General features: G+C 36.1%; 1 long non-coding RNA gene across 6 annotated transcripts in view; it reads right to left on the bottom strand.

The window, feature by feature from the left end:
• LOC139827192 (uncharacterized) overlaps window positions 1-20035 on the bottom strand; it is a 76410-nt gene that overhangs the window by 51813 nt on the left and 4562 nt on the right. For 4 of the 6 annotated variants that reach the window (XR_011737498.1, XR_011737497.1, XR_011737500.1 and 1 more), the window contains 3 exons: window positions 13453-13556; window positions 10341-10551; window positions 9265-9329 (listed from right to left, as the gene is read on the bottom strand). This is a non-coding gene — a long non-coding RNA (uncharacterized lncRNA). Of the gene's footprint in view, window positions 1-9264; window positions 9330-10340; window positions 10552-13452; window positions 13557-14791; window positions 14869-20035 lie in introns of those variants that run through there. The other 2 variants (XR_011737499.1, XR_011737502.1) reach the window with 2 other exon arrangements.

Raw genomic sequence — 20035 nt, 5'->3', positions numbered from 1 at the left:
AGAATAAATTTACTTTTCCCAAAGAAGAATATATGATTTAAACCAAAGAACGGACCTGAAGACATTACCTTATTTTAGATGTTTGGTAGGCAAAAATACCCATGGCCCTTGCACTATTATCAAGTTTGGCAATAAAATACAATATTAGTGAAAGGGGGAGATACTACAGATTGCTAACATTCAGGATGAAAGGAGTCTTGCTGTAACAAATGCGTCCCCACATTCAATGAGTAACAAGCACAACAGAACTAAAATTGCCCTACATTTATTCTACCCTGAAGGTAAACCAACTACATTGCAATGCTGCAAATTCCTGCCTGGAAACAAATGCTGTCTGGAAGCCAAAACCACTGCATTCTAGTGACCAGAATTCAGTTTAGCTTGAAGAGACAAAGGCTGAATACAAATTTTACACTGCTGAGCTCAGTACTGAGTATAGTCAGCCATGTACAGCTTTGTTGATACAAAAAGAGGAGGAAGGAAGCATGAAGGCTTATACAAAAATCTTACATCTATTTTAGGATACAGAACATCCAAAAAAATCCCCAAACCCCTACACAATATTTGTCAGCTGAAAATAAAAATCTTGGACTTGGCTTGTTACTTGCCCAGAAACATGAGTTTACTTGGTATCAAATGGTGACTTTAGACACAAATTAGAACCATGCCTAAATGGGTCCACCTGTGATTCGTACCTTATATTATTGTATCGTATCAATGGCTTCTGCAGGGAGGCACTGGCACATAGCCTCAGGCTAAATAAAGCATCTATACCCTCTTACACATGACTGATTTGGAAAGATATTTCATCCTTCTGTATTCCCTAAGTAGAGACCACCCCCATCTACCTATGCTCACTGCCTGGTGTTCAAGCCATTGTTGTTTGCACGACTGTGTAATTTTTAAGACAGACTTTGAACATTTCTGGTTTTGTTTCTCTCTAGTACATGCAACATTAATCACTGATAATGTGAATCACAGAAGTGCTTATAAGTCTGAATAAGAGACGCATTTACTGGTCAGTTTTCAAGCAAGACTCCTCTTTCTACCTAGAAAAGCAGACAGTTAGCAAGACAATTGAGTACATAGAGGTGAGAAACCACAAGGAAATACTGTTAATGGGGTTGTAGCAACTAGTCAAACATTTTAAGCAGTGGTACAATACAGGGCCTAAAGAAAAAGTTTAACTTTAAACAGGAGTTAAACAGGAAATAGTTAAATAGGAAAAAATAATAAAACTGCCAAAAAAATAGGAACGGCAAATAAAGAAAAAAATTGACTGTATCACCTAAGTTCTTTGCAAGACAGACAGAAACACATTTTTAATGTGGTCAAGTACTCAATTTAAGAATTCTATTTTTTTTTTCCTAAATGAGTAACCTTGGAAATTTTATCGTGTTTTATCACGAGATTCTGAAAAGAATTTCCACTCCCATTTCCCCAGACCTGAAGGACATTGAAATAAAATATTGAACGGAACAGATAAGTTGATTTCTTTTTGGTTATAACAGATCCCTAGTCTGAAGAATATGTAGACCTATGAGTTATTGATAACCAGAAAAACTGGCTTTTAGCATGGATACTCATAAGTAAAAATGTGTGAGATGTCTTTATCAGAGATGGGTTCTTGCATTAACTAAGAATTTTCTTAGAAAAGTTTAATGCTTTTATAATTAATTGATATAATTGTTCTTATAGACTACATAATAGTATGAATCTCTATATCAACATTTTTATTCTTAGATCAGCAGATCTTAAATTAAGCTAATTTGGCATAATGCTATGAACTCTTCCACATCTAACTGTTCACACAACAGCCTTAAGGCTATAACTGCAGCTGCAGAGTAATACCAGTCCATTTCCAAAGGAAACAAACATTAAAATTTATAAAGTAAAACTAGGTCCAGGGAATTACTCCAGATAATACACTTTCATTTGAACTCAATCACAATCAACCTGGTCAGGCCTGCTGAGAGGCTATGCAGGGCTTTCCTTCACTGCTGTAAGACTACTCTGGAAACAGTCAAATTTCTGTTTTCTTAATAAGAACACAAAACCAGAGGATATAAGATTTTCTATATGTCCTTTGTTCCCCAGTTAGATTTCCAAGATATAACTGTACCTTTGTCTTATTTTGGAATGGGAATTAAAACAAACATCAAATGTTTATAGTAGAAGCGTGTCTTAAAAAAAATAGATTCACAGTACCTACGATACCCTAGCAAAGTTGGATTTAATGACAATAGTCATGTTATAGTTATAGTACACTAAGTTACAATACTTTTTAAATAAATCTAATGTATTTTTCCTCTGATATAATGCATGTATACTGTTGAATAGCTGTAAGAAACAATTTTTCACCTGAGAAGCTATGAAGTAGATCAGAAAGTTTCAGTTATATCAAGCCTCGGATAATGCATGCTGAAAGGAATTAAATCACAAATGATCAGTTCTTCCAAGCTACAGGTTTTTTTACTGTAAATTGCCTAAATTTTCTAAAAATTCCCATTGATTTCCATTGTGTTGGTAAGCCACTTAGTACAAAACCAAGTATTTTACAACACAAGTCTGAAAATAGAAAGTCAAACATAAAATTTTAAATAATGAAGTGTCTGTGTTATAAGCAGACCTAAAGAGCATTAATAGAAAATTTGCAACCAACCTCTTATTTGAACTTTTACAGCACTTTGTATCAATAAAAATGAAAGCAAGAAAGTAATTAACCAGGTAAGCAGTGTGTTCTGTCAGAAATAATAATTTTGCAACAATAATCCCTTCAACAATAAGTTTAAACATTAAAAACAATGGCTACCCTAACGACTATATTTTTCCTCATTAGGGTAGAACAAAGTTGCCTGCTGAATTTGCAAACTACAAGCTTCACATGGGTTTTGGCAGAAGAGAGAATGCCAAGAGGCACATATTTGATGTCAACCAATAAACATTTACTTTCAGATTCCACCATCAAGGACTACTTAGAAGTCCAAGAAGTTTGAAAATAACACTACCAAAGGTCTAGAAGATAGAGAGGTTTAATTTACTATCATAGTGTGTTAAACAATGTTAAAAAGGGCTCTCATTTTGTAAGAACAAAAAACATTCTGTAATAAACATTACCAATACAGAAGAAAATCTTCAATGGTTTAGATAATTTTCTGTTCTGAGGCACCAACCAGTGGAAGAAGTGGAGATCAGAATATTTTACTGTTCAGAAAAGACATCTGTTGTAATGAAAAAAAAATATCTTCAGTCAAAGAGACTGATCCAAAGCAAATTCTTCTCACTGGCAACTTTCCCCTATGATTTTGGTGGTCTTTGGAGCAGATCAGAATGAGGCTAAATCCTTCTTCATCTAGCAAAATCTATGGAGACCACCACAACATGAAGCTAACCAGACAGAGAGGACAAGATGTGAGTGCAAATGAATATACAATAGTTTAAAAAATAAATATGTTTGCAACAATGTCCATGGAACAGCCCTAAACAGTCTTATTTTAGGAAAAGAAGATAATAGTATATGCTGTAAGACAGGAAGGACCAAAATAAAACAAACAGGCACACATTTCTCTAAATGTATCTGGGTGAGAGAGGTGGCACTGCACAGTATGGATTTGTGGATTAGGTTATTAGAAGCATATGAAATATTTAGAAATAATGAATTTAAATGCAATTTCTATATTACGGCAAATTAAATGTAGAATTCTTGAAGTTTAATGAATTTGTATCTACTTCTTTGTCATACTCGTTTTTCAGGATACTTCTTCTTGACCTCCTCATAGCATTCAATGTTATACTGAACGAGCACTATCATGATCAAATAAATTAGCTATAAAATTTAGTTACAATTCACAGGTATCAACTATTCCTGGGCTTAAACCCAGCAGCTAGCTCTATTTTATCATACTTCACACAACCCCTACAGTGCCAGGAAATCATATGTTCATTATACTAATGATGAACCATTAAGATGCATATTCCCACCACCTAACATTTTATGTGAAGTGCTGTCATGGTTCAACCCAAGCTAGCAATATAATCACAATAGCCACTCACTCACGCCCCACATCGCACACCCAAATAGGGGAGAGAATCAAAAGGGGAGAAACCTGGATTGAGATAAACAGTTTAATAAACTAACAGATACTAATACACTACTAGTAAATATATATATTTTAAATAGTCATAGAATTTAAAAGATACTCAATGCAATTCTTCAGGAACTGCATCTGCACCAAACAGCTAGTCCCAGGAAGCAGCAGTTGGTCCAAACAGCTGACCCCAGAGAGAGAAAAAAGGCTAAAAAAGCCCAGAGGCCTCTGCAAAATGGCAGGATGGCAAAAGGCCAAATAAAGGAAGTCCTGAACAGAACTCTCCTGAACAGGTCTCCATCCTGGCTCTGATCAAACAAGGAAAGGACTTAGCAGGAAGATCCCAACACTCCTTAAGCATGACACCTATAGCATGGAAGATTCCAACACGAAGCATGACACCTATAGCATGGAATGTTTTTATTGATCAGTCTGGATGTCAGTCATGGTCTGCCCTATCTATGTCCCCTTTAGTAGCCACCTCACACCCATGGGTAGAGCACTCATAATGTCCTTGGTTCTAAGACAGCTTTGTCCCAGGGTGTTATCTTCTTGTTCTCAAACTAAATCCTAATAACGACTGAGCTAGCTACAGAAAAAAAAAAAAAAAAAAAAAAAAAAGGTTTCTAACTGCCTGAAGGAAAATTAGCTCATTTTCAGTCAAACCAGCACAGCTGCCTTGCTTGGCCAAGACATCTCTGTAGTCTCTCAAGATTCATTCACTCATTCTTGCAGAAGTAAGCTAACTGAGGTGCTCTGGACAGACTGATGTCCACTGGCTTTTTTGTGTTGGGTAGAGCAAATGAATCACTGTCACCAGTCCAGATCTGATGCTACATTTACAAACTGAGGCATAGAAGGTGTGAATGAGGTCTATGTGTCAGTAAAATCCACCTTGCTGAGGCAGAATGAAGCCTTTAAGAACTTGATTCTCATTCATAACAAGTATTTCATTAACAAGTAAGTGATCTAGGCATTTTGTTTGTCTTCTGTATATCAGGCCAACTTCTTCCTGATCTGTCAATAAGTATCTTAAAGTCTTTGTTAAAGAGATTTTGCATTCTGAAAAATCAATTTCCTATTATTAAGTAGTGGTTTTTGCAGGCTTTCTGGTGAAGGTAGTTAACACCCTTTTACTCTGGGGAAAGATGCTAAATTACTTTCCAGTTAGAAGCTGTTACTTATCTCCTTATATCAATGTCAAGTGAGAGCTTAGAAATCCTGTGCCAAAAATCTTCTCTGCTAAATGTGTCTCAATTCTTGTTAGAAATAGCTGAAGAGTCCTTCTCACATTCTAGTGAGAACTATTGTATGACTGTATTAACAGAGTTACTGCTTCCTTATTTATTAAAGGCGCATCCTGAAAAGCCCAGGACAGTCTCCACCACACTGAATGTCAACAGAAACCATCAGAGATGATCTTGGAGCAACACATTATAAAAATGAACCTCAAACAAGGCCTAAGATTGGTATTACATTTGAAAGCATGAGTAACTTTAGTCAGTGGAGTTCCTATAATTATGCAAATAAGGTCATGGGATTAAGTACCTGGAGCATCTGATTTGTAGTTAATGTGATACTAGTTTGCTAAATCACTCTTTCATTGACCAAGCATATATGCTAAAAAAAGTTCCTGAACTGGTTTCCAAATAGACTTTTCTCCATTTCATCACTTATACTAGAAAACTCCACAGCATGCAGTACAACACACTCTTATACTATCTGTGTCAGTTTTCCAGAAGGGATGGAAGTCTCATACAATATATAATATTGAATCAACTGTAAAATAACATCTGTCAGATATTTTATATTTTCAGAAAGCAAGTTGTTCAACAAATTCTTCAATAAGTTTGTACTGTCTCCAAGGAACAGGTATTTAAACTTATACAAGAACTTATTTCTTTGGGCAAGAAGGGTCGACTGTTCTTTAAAGGAAACAAACAAAAAACAACAACAATGAAAAGAGAAAGGGAAATTGTACAATTTACAGCCCTAAGCAATCCAACATCCTGTTTTTTTCTAATTTCACGTTTTCCTATGCTTACATTTATTTTATGTCTCTTGGATTTGGTTTAGAAGAACCCAGAACTTCAAGGTCAGACTGAGCACAAACTTTTCCAGTGCCAAGAGAGACAGGATCACTCTCTGATCTCAGCTGAACACAAACCAAACCAAACCAAACCAAACCAAACAAACAAACAAACAAACAAACAAATTTCATTCAAAAAAAAAAAATCAACTAAAAAGTAGGAAAGCAAACTTATTTTAGACCCATAAGTGAACAGGTCTGAGCTCCTAAAAAGCTTGCTCAAGTTTACTATGACTACAGGATCAGAGATGAATAATGTCAAGTTCGATTTTTTAAATAAACTATCAAATATAGTCATTTTGTCCATGAAATTTCACCTTAGCTTTGAGAAAAAAAAATACAACAAAAAACCCCCATATTTATTTAAAATATTACAGCACAAGTTTTCTTGGCCTTCTTTCTTGACTCGCCATACAGTAAAAGAACAGGTGAATTTACCTAAACTATTCCTTTTAAATGTGGTTTGACATTTTCACTAAAATGTGTAAAATTAAATTATTTATCCAAAACAAAGAGTGAATCCACTGCATTTGCAGGATTGTTTTTGAACTAACAAACTATTGTTTGCTTGTTTTGCCCTGTGGACTGAATCCCTTTCAGCAGCTGAAGGATATCTCCTGATTTAGGTTCATTCAAAAGTAATCCAATGCATTCAACCCAGAACTGTTTCAGGATGCAAAACAAAAATACAGTTTAGCGGGGACAACAGGGAGACATTAATTCAAGAAATAAAAACTTCTTCTCCTAGTTATGATGTTAATGTGAGTATACTCTGCACATTTAACAGAAGAGAAGCTCAATCCAGTTCTGCAGTATACAAGTTGCCACTATGCTTTAATGTGTGATGCAGGAGACAAGGACAAAGATAAATCTAAATATCCAGGATGTAAACACTCTGAGTTAGGGCAACATCATTACTAATGACAAAAGGAAGAGGAAGGCACTAGAAAAACAAAACAAAACAAATCAGATGATGTAGAGTTTGATATGGAAGAATCTAGGGGTTTTCTATGTAATTTGAATTAGCATAGCTAAAAACAAATCTGAATGTTGTAAAGTGAAGTAATTTTTAAATGCATTTAAGATGACTTTATCCACACCAAAAGATCACACATGTGGAACTGAAACTGAACAAAGAAAAGAATGGGTATATTTCTGGAAGGTACTGTTTCTAGAAGACAAACTACATTTCCAACAACACAAGACGTTTACATCTAATATCTTGCCCAGTGGATAAGCCAAGAAAACAAAATTATAAAACTGTGTACATATAACTGATAACTTGCAAAAGAAGAGATTCATTATTTGTTACTTTCAGTAGATGCACTACACAAATTCGAAGGAGTGCCAAAATATTAATATTCAAGAAAAAGCCAGAAGTATTAATATATTGCTTCATTTTAGTACATACCATCTATTTGCCACTTACAGCTAATAATAGTGAAGACTCATCTGCTGGTGATGATCTTAGAATGCAGAATCTATATATAGCATAATACATTGGACAAGGGTGATATGAGTTAATCAGATGAAGATTCAGTAATAAATTGGTTTATCCTGTTGCTTACTGCTTATGATTAAAGGGATTATAGTTGCACTTCTTAATGGTAAATACAAAGAAGCTGTATCATATATTGTACATTGGCACAAACTCTCAGTTAAAAATGTTTTCATTATTGTTAGAGTTTTTGAACCCAAAACTCCAGGTTCAATATTCTTCTGCAGCTATTCTAAGAGACTGTTACGTCTTCTGTTCAATTATTCATATCTTTATTGCTTTGCTCACTACATCAATTTCACCTGTGCCTGGACCTGCTTCTTTGGACTCAGATCCCCAGAAGGTGTACCTGCATTACTGGAGCTATCACAGTGTATAAACCTGAAAAAGATTCTGCCTTTCCTACATAAATTACATCTGCTCATCCACTCCCCACTCTGAGAGTCACAGATGTTCCTTAGGACACCCATATTTGCCTCCCACTTACGCTGAAAAAGGATGAAAATGACCAATTTTAACCACCTATCCTACACTGGAAGACTTTGAAGCAAGTTCTCTGAAAAGCTGTAAGAGGGTACTCTATAAACTCATCTAGAAGAACCCCAAAACTACTCCCCATTATGGATCTTCTCTCCCCCACCTCTGTAATTCTGTGGCTCTGCTGGTGGTGAGATGTGAGTGCAGCTTACTCATACACTTTCTTTCCTTGAAATACTACATTCAAATTTCTACATTTTATTCTAGAGAAAAAGTGTGTCCTGGGTCTCTGTTTTGTTTATATACCTACGAACACAAAGTTTATTAAAGGTTAAAAAAAAAAAAAAAGGAACATTAAAAAAAAAAAAAAAGCAAACCCCAAGAGGACTGAAATAGGCCACTAATCATCAGAAAGATTCAAACCCAGCTAGAACTAGTTAAAGGTATACATTTCTTAGTTGCATGAGTTACTAATTAAGTACCTCATTTGTGTTTAAGTTTACTTTGGTGGAATCCTTAAGACTGGTCATGTTAAAAGCAAAGCCCAAGTACCCTTGGACTTTCTGGGACCATAAACATATTTGAAAACAACATGGATTTTTCTTTTATTGTGCCTTACATTTAAATAACATCTTCCATTTGATGATTGAACATTATGTGCAGTGCAGTGGCTCAGAAGGACAAGAAGATGGGCAGCGACAGCTTTTAGTGGTCATTGCATCAAGGAACTGCTTCCACTCTTTTCCATGGATTTCCTGCCTTTTGCTCATCACAAACTGATTTTTATTCTTTCCTTTCACTGATAGCAAAATAAGAATAGTGTTGTGCTATTTCAGGAATTAAGCCAATCAGCCAGACATTCAGAATATTTAATTCCTTTACCAAGCAACACAATACTACTGCAGACATTTCATGTCCTTATGCTTCATAAATCAGACCTGTTGGATATGAAAGCTGGCAGTAAGAACTTTATTTTTGTCACAATTCTGAAATAGTAGCCCTGTATTATATGACTTACAATATACCCTTTAAAAAAAAAATCACAAAACATGAAATTTCTCAATAACATATCTACAGCTAACGACCAAATTTACTCTTAGATTTCTAGTTACCTTAGAGACATCGTAATAAAGGTGAAGATTTCCCACTTAGCCTGTCATCTTCACTCTTTTAAAGCCTACACAGGAGAAAAAGGTGCTTGTCACTTGCTGCAATTTTGTCTCCAATTTACCTTTTCTTTTATCTATCAAGTTCTTTTTATTTTTTTTTTAATTCATCATTGGATTAATCAATCTAATTGATATTAATTTATTCAAGAAATTCTCTCAAATGGCCTTTTTATATCCACTGATTCCCAGTTGACTGCTATAGATGACATTAAGTGTTGGTAATTCAGTTATTGAAATTCAATATACACTTGGGGATCTATGCCCCCAACTACCTCCATTACTTTCAGCTGCAGTAGAGAGTAATTGTTGTTTGGCTGTTCCTCAAGCTTTTTCCATTGGTAAATTATTCTTCCTATCTGTTCTTATTATCTAGTTTCTCGTCTGCTATACTGGTAAGTCTTCATCTTACAACTCTACATTAGTACTGACTTTACATTGTCAATTTTAATCTACATTTTGATCTCACACCAAATACTTTGATTTCTCAATACTGTTGCATTTAGTAAATACTGTGGACACCTTCCCTAATCATTACAACATTATTTCTTGAAGTCTGCAAAGGACAATAAGACACAAAAAAATACTGAAGCATAATGGTTTTTCCTTTTCTCCCTATCTCCTCCCCCTCCGACACTACTCCCAGTTGATTTTATTCTCTATTTCCTCATTTGTCGTGTTAGGATTTCTATCTTTATGGGAATATTTTATAATGAGTATAATCATCGAAGACTAGGTACTCCAGAAATTCTGACTGCCCTTCTACTGTTGGTATTAGCTGCATATTTTCTCACTTCTCATCTTCTGGCAATTCCAAATAGTACCAGTGAAAAACATTCAGTCCAGTTTCATTCTAGTGCCCCTATTGGGTTATTCTGCTCCATGATCATCTTTCTGTATCTGCTCATGCCTATGTTTAGTGAAGTCTTAGATACACATACAAAGACCAGACACACAGTTCTTAACATCGGCTGTGAAAAGCATTTCTAGACTTACAAAGTTGATTAGAAGGAAAAACTCACCTTATGCATTCTTCTATGAAGGTTCTTCAGACAGTTGCCTTTTCTATTATAAGATCTTCATCCATAATTCATTCTCCCTTTATGTTTTGCCTACATTGCCCCAGACATCAGCAAAGAACAGATGGGGAAAATTGACTTTTTCAGTGTTATAGTCAATAGTTCAGCAGTAAAATTTGTTGTCATCCTGTTGATGAGGTTTCAGGTGAGGGAGCTGGAATGTGAAAGTAGAAGTACAAGAAGAGAAGTGCAGCAATAAGTAGGAAGAAAGGTAAATATTTATATTACTTCAACACTTATTTTTATTATTTCCGACCTTAGAAAACAAACAAACAAACAACCCCACAAACCTTAAACCTTCAAGTAATGTCAATTGAAAAGTAATGTCAAGAAAAAAGCAGATCTTATTTCATTTCAGGCACTGCTTCATTTTGAGAGGTTGTATTAAGTCCTGACCCCAAGGTGTCTGAGGTTCACCCATGTTGTTTCACAGGTGGCTTGTTCTAGGCACTTCACACCCACACATAGACTCTGATTGTCAGAATCCAGTTCATCCTTCTGCCTCAAATCACTGAACTCTTCCCCACCAGTACTACCTCCTCCACAACAGAGAACCAGTGCCCTCACACAGGTTTCATGGCTCTGTTCTGAGAGCCAGCCATCTATTTCCATGTTTGACACTAAAACATGCATGGCATTTACTGGTTATCCAAGTCTTCCAAACACCATGTGAAAACTGCTGTGAATGCACACATTTCTCTGGTCTTAGTATTAGGATGGGAGTTTTTAGACATTTGACTGTTTAGATAGCTAGATTTGTATTGTATTATGTTTGCAAATACTGATGAACATACATTGTAGAAGCCTCCCTTCCAGCCACAGGTATGAGTACAGCTAATAGGTAAGAGAGCAAGAAAGATGAGAGACCAACCACACAGGTGAGAATTATTCAGCTACACAACTCCGTCTGGGTAAAAGGACACACATACACACAAGTAAGAAAACTAGAAAAAGTGGATGCATAGGCAACTAGCATGGAAACTGATAGGAAGTTATTCTATTCTCTATTAGATTGGATCTGTAAGGATGAAATAATCTGTCTCTTTGAGCCTCCATGCTTGAATGCAGGACCTACTCATTTATAGCTTGTTTCTGACCTTAAAATCTATTACTCCAAAGCAGGTACTTTTCTCTCTGTTATCTGAAAATATGATATAACACCAAATGTTCAATGAAAAGACACAGCACTCAGAAGACAAAATAAACTAGTTTCATTACTACATACCCCAAAAGATGCACATGAATTTGTGTTTGAGTAATAATGTTAATATTAGGAAGACTATAGCATCATCAGTTGTGCTTCATTACACAATCTTACTGTAGCTGCAGAAGTATTTCAATTTGATAAAATTACAGACACACTTAGCACTGAAGCAAGAAACAATTTTTCAGTTTATACGCAAAGCCATTTTTTACTTCCCTGTTGGCTATGCCATTGGAAATGTTATTAAATCTAAAATCAGTCATGTAATATGAGAAATCTCAACATTACTCTTACATCTCTCAACAGAAAAATATTCAATCATTTTAATTTTTGTAAAGACTTAAGGGTAACAACTGGGTACTGTTGCAGAGACCAAACTTCCCTAGCAACACTCTTCACACTAACATATTCAAGTTCTGCCATGCCTATGAAATTTACAGTCAGTATCATAACTACTTCCATACTCTTTTGGTCTTGGAACAAGGCAACATAATAAGGACTCTAAAAGATTTTCTGGCTTCTCTACAATTCACAGAGAAGTGTTTTGTTGCTGTTTGGTTTTGGTTTCTTGTTTGTTTGTTTCTGTTTGTTTGGTTTTTTTAGGGTGAGTTGTACGTGGCTTTTGTTTGGCTGGATTGGGGGGAGGAGAGCTGTTTTTTGTTTGTTTGTTTGTTTGTTTGTATTTTCTTTTTATTCTAGTTGCAACTCAAAAAACCCTAACAAAACCCAACACAAATATAACTCTTTCCCAGCCACACTCAATACACACCTCCTTTTTCTGACTCCTTCCCTACTGAATACACAAAAGATTAGTTCATTAAGCTAAAGTTAGCCTCTGTGACTACTTTGCAGTTTGTTGTATTTGTTTGGGTCCTGTATTTCCCAGCTCTGTATAGGTAAAACAATCTAAACGTTTTCAGTAAGAACTTTTAAAAATAGACTTACAATGAACAAATAAAAGAAAAACATAGATGTAGATTTTTCAAAAGGTACAAACTCCTTCCAACTTTTATCAGTTAACTAAGAGAAAATGCTTTTTTTGCTATGTTTCCCTGACAACAATTTTTTTCTCCCCCTCCCTCATTATTTACCAATACTGTCAAAATCAGTAGTTTTATGATGGTGAAAATGACTGTATAGGATGAAAAGAAACATCTGTTCAAGTATAGTTGCAATGGACTTCTGGGAAAGAGAAACAGAATTGACAAAATTAGCACTCAGAGTGCAGTGGAAAATACTGTTTCTTGACTTGAACTTGGGAAGCCATTCTGCACATAGCGTATGACTGTATACAGATAGAATACAGGTTCCACTTTTTACAGCAGAAAGAGGGCCTTCTGTCTTTAATCTTGCAGTAGCAGGAGCTGCTGTGATACAGTTGCCACTGAGAAGAGTGTTCAAAAGCAGGGATGAGGCAGGGGGCTGGAAGAAAGGCCCTTTGTGAATATCTCTCCTGCCAGGACCAATCATCCGTCCTTTATTTTAGAGAATGTGTCATACAGTGATGAGAATAGTACGTCCTGTGTCAAATCAATGAAACAAGCACTTTGTCCTGCTCTTCAGCAGCCTTCATAAAAGATTAATTTGCACAGCAAGTAACTGTACTTCAGTCCAATTATACTCCCGGGGAGCAGATTCTTGATTGTGTCTCAACTCCTGGCTATGCAGGCAGAGAGCACCTCCAAGCAAGCTGGGGCCAGCTGGAATTCTATAGCCCCAGAGTACAAAACAAGGCTTATGGTCTACCTCACCTTCACATAGAATGATACAGTGACTTCAGGTTTGTTCTCCGAGAACTGAGTTAAAATAGATATTATTTCAAGCATTCCTAATTTTTCTTACCACATTTACCTAGAAAGTATTCAGTAGTGAGTGACTGAAGGTACAATGCAGGTATTAACAGCCAGATACGTCATCTTCATTCACTTACTGTGGCAGCTGAATGTCCTTTTTTCCTAAAACAAAAGGAAAAAAATCATTAGTGAGTTGCACGTTATCTTTTTTAATGACTGGGTCACATGCAAATTCAGAGATTGCTAACACATAAAACTGGTATTTTATTGGTTTTGAAGGAGACAGGAGACAGTTTGGTAGTCCAGACGTGGAATCACTGCTTGAAAAAAAGCAAAAAGGACCTTTGGACACTTCCACTTAGCTTCTGCATTTTCTTAGATATTAGTTTCTGAAATTCGAAGAAAACTGCTTTGAAAATAGAATACTTACGCTTCAACAGTGAAACCTAGGAAGTTATTTTCCTCCTGTTGCTGCGTTAAGTACTGGGAACCATTATAAAGTTTTAAAAGCTTAATTTAAGTGTCAAAAATAGTCTCAGACAGAAAAATGACAACCTGGAGAGAACATCACATAGGTTGAAAACATTATCTTTTAGTCTATTTGTATGCCACTGTTTATAAGATGTGGTTCTGTTTGTCTGTATACCCATCATCATATCTGCTTTTAATGAGCTGCCCATTACTGACAGCTAATGACTTCTACCAAAGCAGTAAAGCATCATTGTACAAACCCTGCTCCAGACATTTGCTGATAAAGCTAACTTAGGGTAGTTTGTAGTTCTCCTCTCATAATCTTCCCACCCAGGGTGAACCTGATCCTCATTAATTTAAGCTGTCTGCCTCCTTGATTTCCCTATCTGCTCTACTACTGTCAGTTTGGGATTGTTTTTCTAGCATCTTAGGGAAAGATAATATGCCAACACTTTTATAAAACTGATTGTAAGTATTTTAGGAATAAGAAATCAAAAGCATATACAATGGTGCATCAAAAACTAATTGTTAACTCTCAAAATAATTTAATCTGAGGTAAGCGTGAGATTCCCTCTGGTTATTAAATCTTACAAATAATTTGACCAGATGTCCATTTTTTTGAACATGTTAGTTAATATGTTCAGCTACCTTCTCTCTTTGGTTGAATTATTTCCTCATTGTTCTTGCCATTTTGGAGTCCCTAAAACGTGTTCCTTTGCCACACCATAATCCTAGGTGAAGACTCTTTGAACATTCACAAACATATCTAGTCAAGAGAGATTTTTCAGATAAGCCTCCAGGTTGTCTCTGTTTCTGACACAGGAAGTAGGAACTGCCTGTCTGGAGCAGATCACCCATCATGTCTCTCCAACACCAAAGTGAATTTCCATTTCTGGCATTCTGTGAGTGAGACAGTAGCCATGTACCTCACTGTTTAAGTTCCTCAGTGAAAGCTGGACATGCCATTGTTGCTGCTCATGCTGCTGCGCTGTTCACCTGCCAAAGAGAAACACTGAAAAAATCTAGCTGAGAATAATTAGTTTCATCACTTCAAAAACATCAAAACCCACTACAAGAGTAAAATATGTTGCATCTAATATTGTACTGTGCCAGTGGTAATTCTTGTAAGGTGTCATTTCAAGTGCAATAGGTGAGATGAAAACTGCCTACATTTTCTTTTCACTAATAGTACAAGTGATGCTATGCAGATTGGGAGAACCATTTAAAACACAATAATTGGAGCTAAAACTTTTTGTAGATTTACCTCTTTAATTGAAATGATACCCAAAAAGGTCTTCACTTTAATATACAAATTATGATTAAAAAAAACAACAATGAAATGCAGACTGTTAATTTACAGAAACTTCTAGTCAATGATATTAAGTAAAAAAATAACAATGGTAGCCAGTAAGTTAAAAACATGTAAAGAATTATACCTGATTTATCAGTTTGAATTTGTTCCTATCTGTAACTTTACCCATCAGTTTTGATCACGTTCATTATATCTCAGAAAAAAAAAAAACAAACAAACAACCAACCAAACAAAAAACTCAGCAGCAACAACAACAACAAAATCTTGTCTTGGCAACTTCCTGAGAGAGAAGGTTATATTTGGAAGGAGCTATCACAATGGAAGCCATAACTAGGTTATACAGCATTTCTAAGGGAGAAAGAAATTTAAGAGTAAAAATAAAGCAGACATTTTCACAAGCTTATATACACATTAGCACAACAATTGCCAGCTATGGAAATATAACTCGGAAGATTTCTGTCAGGGATATAGTGGCAATTATCTGCTTCCACTTTATTTGATATGCAGTAATTGTATTAAACCAGAAATGAATCAAGTTGGTGTAGGACTTGAATTACTTATTTTTTTCACCAAAAAAGAATGCTGGAGACTGTCTGCCTATGGGTCTGTATGCACCACTGTCATTCCTTTCAGGAATAAGGCTCTATCTCCTGGAGATGCTCCAATAAGTGGGAATCACCAAACCAGGTGCTTTCCAGACAGAGACACAACGCTGTCCGTGCATGCAACAATTGCTCTATGCAGTCAGCATTTATGTGCTACGTACACATAATTTCTATTTCCACTTCAAAACACGTGCAATTATCATTCTCTTGACTGGGGCACATAAAGCACAGATATTATTGCTCAGTACTACAATACCACAAACTCCAGATGGTTGTTATTAAAGGGCTTATGCCTATTTGATGAGTGATGACAAAAAATAATGTCACAGCATGCCTTGAATAATTTGCTGTTCTGAAAGTTTTCTAGGGCACCTAACAGCAATGCAAGTAAGAGTTCCTCTTCTGTATCTGGAATCTCTTCCTTAAAGCTATGGCATTTCCCATCCCACTGCTTTCTCCCTCATTACCACCCCTACTTCCATTGTTACCACCCCATAAGAGCCAGTCAACACAGCAACGGGAGCATACCAGCACTCACTAGTGCCAAGAACCTGCGATTATATAGCCCTGTCAACAGTCCCTCCAGACACTCATACAAATGCAGTCCTGATCATTTTTTTATCAGCCTCTGGAAGTCCTTTCTTGCTAAAGACTGTTGGTTAACTCAAGTTGCACAGTTGCAGGTGTCCCAGACACACAGGGCTCACAAATCCACAGTAAATTCAAACCACCAGCTGAGCACCCACACATCTGTTGCACTGGTGACTTACAGCTAGCCCAGCATGTTGTAGAAGGTTGTATCAGACACATTGCACCTGCCAAGCCTGATATGACAAAACCAACATGACAATATTCTAGAAATGACAGAAAGCGATCAGAACCTAACCTGAGATTTGAACTACTGCCAACAGATCAAGTCCAAGGCAAACAGAAGCCCTCATACAACTGCTCACTAGTTCTGGAGGCACTTACACACAGCAAGTCATTTGTGTTCCCCTCATTAGCTAAAGTTATGCCTCTAAATACACCAAGGTTTGAGTACCAAATGCTTACTGATAAGTTCAGCTTGCATTTAAGTCCAACTTAAAACAAAAACATTTGTCTTTTCACCACCTAACTCCTCAATGCAGTAAAAAAAAATATTCTTAGCACCAAAGACACAGAATGGACTTCACAAGGCATGTACCCACAGCCACAGAAAAACAGAGGAGAAGTTAAAAACTCAACACCTATTTGTAACTTTTTTTTTCCTGAAAAGCAAATCGGACAGGAAAAAGCATAATTTTCTGACACTGTTCTGTAAGTGGTCACCTGCAAAAGAGGCTTCTAAACTATAACCATCAAGAGCAATCAAAACCTGGTACTTAGCTAGCAGGTCTGAGTAAAGCACATATAGAAAATGAATGAAGATTTGCTTCTTGCTGCAGGCTTTGTAATGAGCTAGGTATGTTCATCACTTCCAGATCCATTCTGTCACTTCTTCACCTTGCTAAGTGAGCAGTTACTCCTTTAATTTCTGTTAACTCCTTTATCAAAAGGGACCCTTTTCAATCTAGTGCTGCAACATTGCCATAATCTTAAATCTTCCTGGGAAAAACAGCTATTCTATTCCTGCACTAGCTACCAAATACTGTTTTTTAAACCTTCTGGCATTTTGTTCTGGCAGCAATATGGTCTGAAGCCAGAAGTGGGGTTGGAAGAGAGCGAAAATCTAATGTCTCCAATTGTGATGCTAATTATAAACCACAAAGAATTGTCTTTCTTTGTGGGCCATGCCGTATTTTATATGTGAATGCAGCAAGCTGATGGATGTAAGCAGGTCTCCCTGTGACTTCTCAGCACTACAGGAAGGAAAGGAAAATGATTGTGCAGAATAGTTTAAGTAATTAGAGACCTTAATTAGAAAGTAGAACTATGCTTCCAGCATCTACATAATTTTGCCTGGTTTCTGTTAGGAAATGTGTCTTTCAGTTTTCCTCCAGGTTGTCTTCAAACAAAGCTTTCTGGTTTTGAATGTGACTATTACATTAAATCACTTTGTATTTAAGACTTAAAGCTTAATTCAACACATTATTTAAGTACATGTTAATTCTAATCACATGACTTGTCTCATTTAACAATGTGTTAATGGAAAATTTCACCTGGTCACAGTTAAACTCTCTTTAAGTGCTTGCCTTAAGACTTTAAGTCAGGTATAAGATGAGAATCAATCCTCATATTTTCTCCTCATATTTATAACATTTTATCTTCCCTCCCCAGAAGAGAAGACTTCAGAAGAAACTACAGTAGCATTTGTCATTGTCCTGATTTTTTAGTGTCTGAAAAGCTGAAGAAAATAAAATAAGCACACTGAGACAACCTCCTGATACATTAGATCTAATGTGCAGTGGTTGTGCTACTCCAATTCTGGGAATGTCCAGAATCCATTCCTTGATTGAGATAATTGTAAAAAACATTCTGTTTGTTTCCTTAGTGAATTAGGATTATGACAACTATCATTCAAAAGAGTTTGCTGGTGGTACATAAGGCAGCAATCTGAAAGTTAAGTTACTGAATATTTTATACTGGAGCCTCTTTGAGTGCGTTTCAAATTCTCTGACAAGCACAAAATCAAAGTAACAACCTATCCAAATGGGAGCAAAATATGGTTTTAAGCATTGCTCATACTTTCATCAAGAACACTGCTCAAGGCTGTTTCTGAATCTATGTACACACACACATATATTTCTACCATGGGTCATGCGAGAACTTCAGCTGTAAGGACTTAGAGCAGCTTAAAGTGATCTGACTAAGAACATTTCTGTGAATAACCAGTGACTTTAATTATGTTTAATTTTAACTGTAGGTATTGTAAATACATCTGTGAGATAAGAAAAAAATAATAACCTTCATTAATTCTTTCTCCTACTCCAGAAAACTATTAATTGTGAAATCTTCCACTGGAATTAGAGCAATGATAACACTTATGTAATTGGTGTTAACTAAAATGATTGTCACCTAAAACTACAACTTTCAAAGAGCTGGATGAAATTAAAACAGAATAAGATACAGGTGCCTATATTCTAAAGTCTTCTTTGAAAAAATTCATAGTATTTCTTTTTCAAATTGTGTTTAGGCCTAAATCCTGCTGTTCTCTCAGGTTGTTGACAATAAAAGGTGGAAAGAAGAGAAAAATATGGGACTTTCAGAAGAGACTCAAGAGTTCCAGCATATGAAGTCTCCTATTTCTAAGTAATGTTGTTCACGGAAAAGAAAAAAAATAGTAAAAAAAACTATCCATAGCAACCATTGTTAATTAAACAGTGTGACTATAACACATTTCAAAAGCTTTTCTGTTTATAAAAGAATATGGTAATTTACTATATACTGCTAGTCAATATCACAACTCAGAAAACTTTTTTCATCTCTACATGAAAACTGGCCTCTCAAGAATCATAGAATCATTTGGGTTGCAAGAGACCCTCTAGATCATCGAGTCCAACTCTGACGTAAAACCATATTCTTAAGAACCTCATCTACATGTCTTTTAAACACCTCCAGGGATGGTGACTCCACCACTTCCCTGGGTAGCCTGTTCCAATGCCTGACACCTCTTTCCATAAAGATTTTTTTCCTAATACCCAAGTGGAACCTGAGGCCATTTCCTCTTGTCCTATCACTTGCCACTTGGGAGAAGAGACCAACGCCTTCCATGCTACAACCTCCTTTCAGGTAGTTGTAGACAAACTGTGAAGCAAAAAACAGATTACAATGAAAGGCAGCCTATAATATATGCACATATACTTTATATATGTATTGCATTAGAGGAGTCATTATCTTTCCTTCCATTGGAACATTTATGTTCTGAAATGTGCCCACTAAGTTTACAAATATTTTCCTTCTAGAGCATTACTGACACACCAGTACTGGTAGCTAATGATAGGCTTTGTGCTAGAAATAACACAAATAAAAAACCTCTAATGTAGTAACAAACTGGGAAATGGAGTCTGAGAAATGAATACTTAATACTAGTTTTACTGCAGTGGGAAAGGAAGAATTTACTTCAAGGTGGTGTTTCCTTGCAATATTTCTCTATTTCTTTCTAGAATGTTGACAGGTAAAAGCAACTTGTTGCATTTTGTCACTGTGCCACCACTAACGCTCAGTCCTTAGAGAGCATGTGACATGAGTCGCCCACAAGTAACAGTCTTTGCACTCTTCCAACAGGGCAAATTACCCTGGAGCTGCTAAAAAGAGCCACCAGTGTCTATTTT

The sequence above is a fragment of the Patagioenas fasciata genome, chromosome 2, assembly GCF_037038585.1.
Source record: "Patagioenas fasciata isolate bPatFas1 chromosome 2, bPatFas1.hap1, whole genome shotgun sequence".
NCBI classification, from domain to species: Eukaryota; Metazoa; Chordata; class Aves; order Columbiformes; family Columbidae; genus Patagioenas; species Patagioenas fasciata.
The sequence above is the reverse complement of the archived record's forward strand: the minus strand, read 5'-3'. Positions and strand labels throughout refer to the sequence as shown.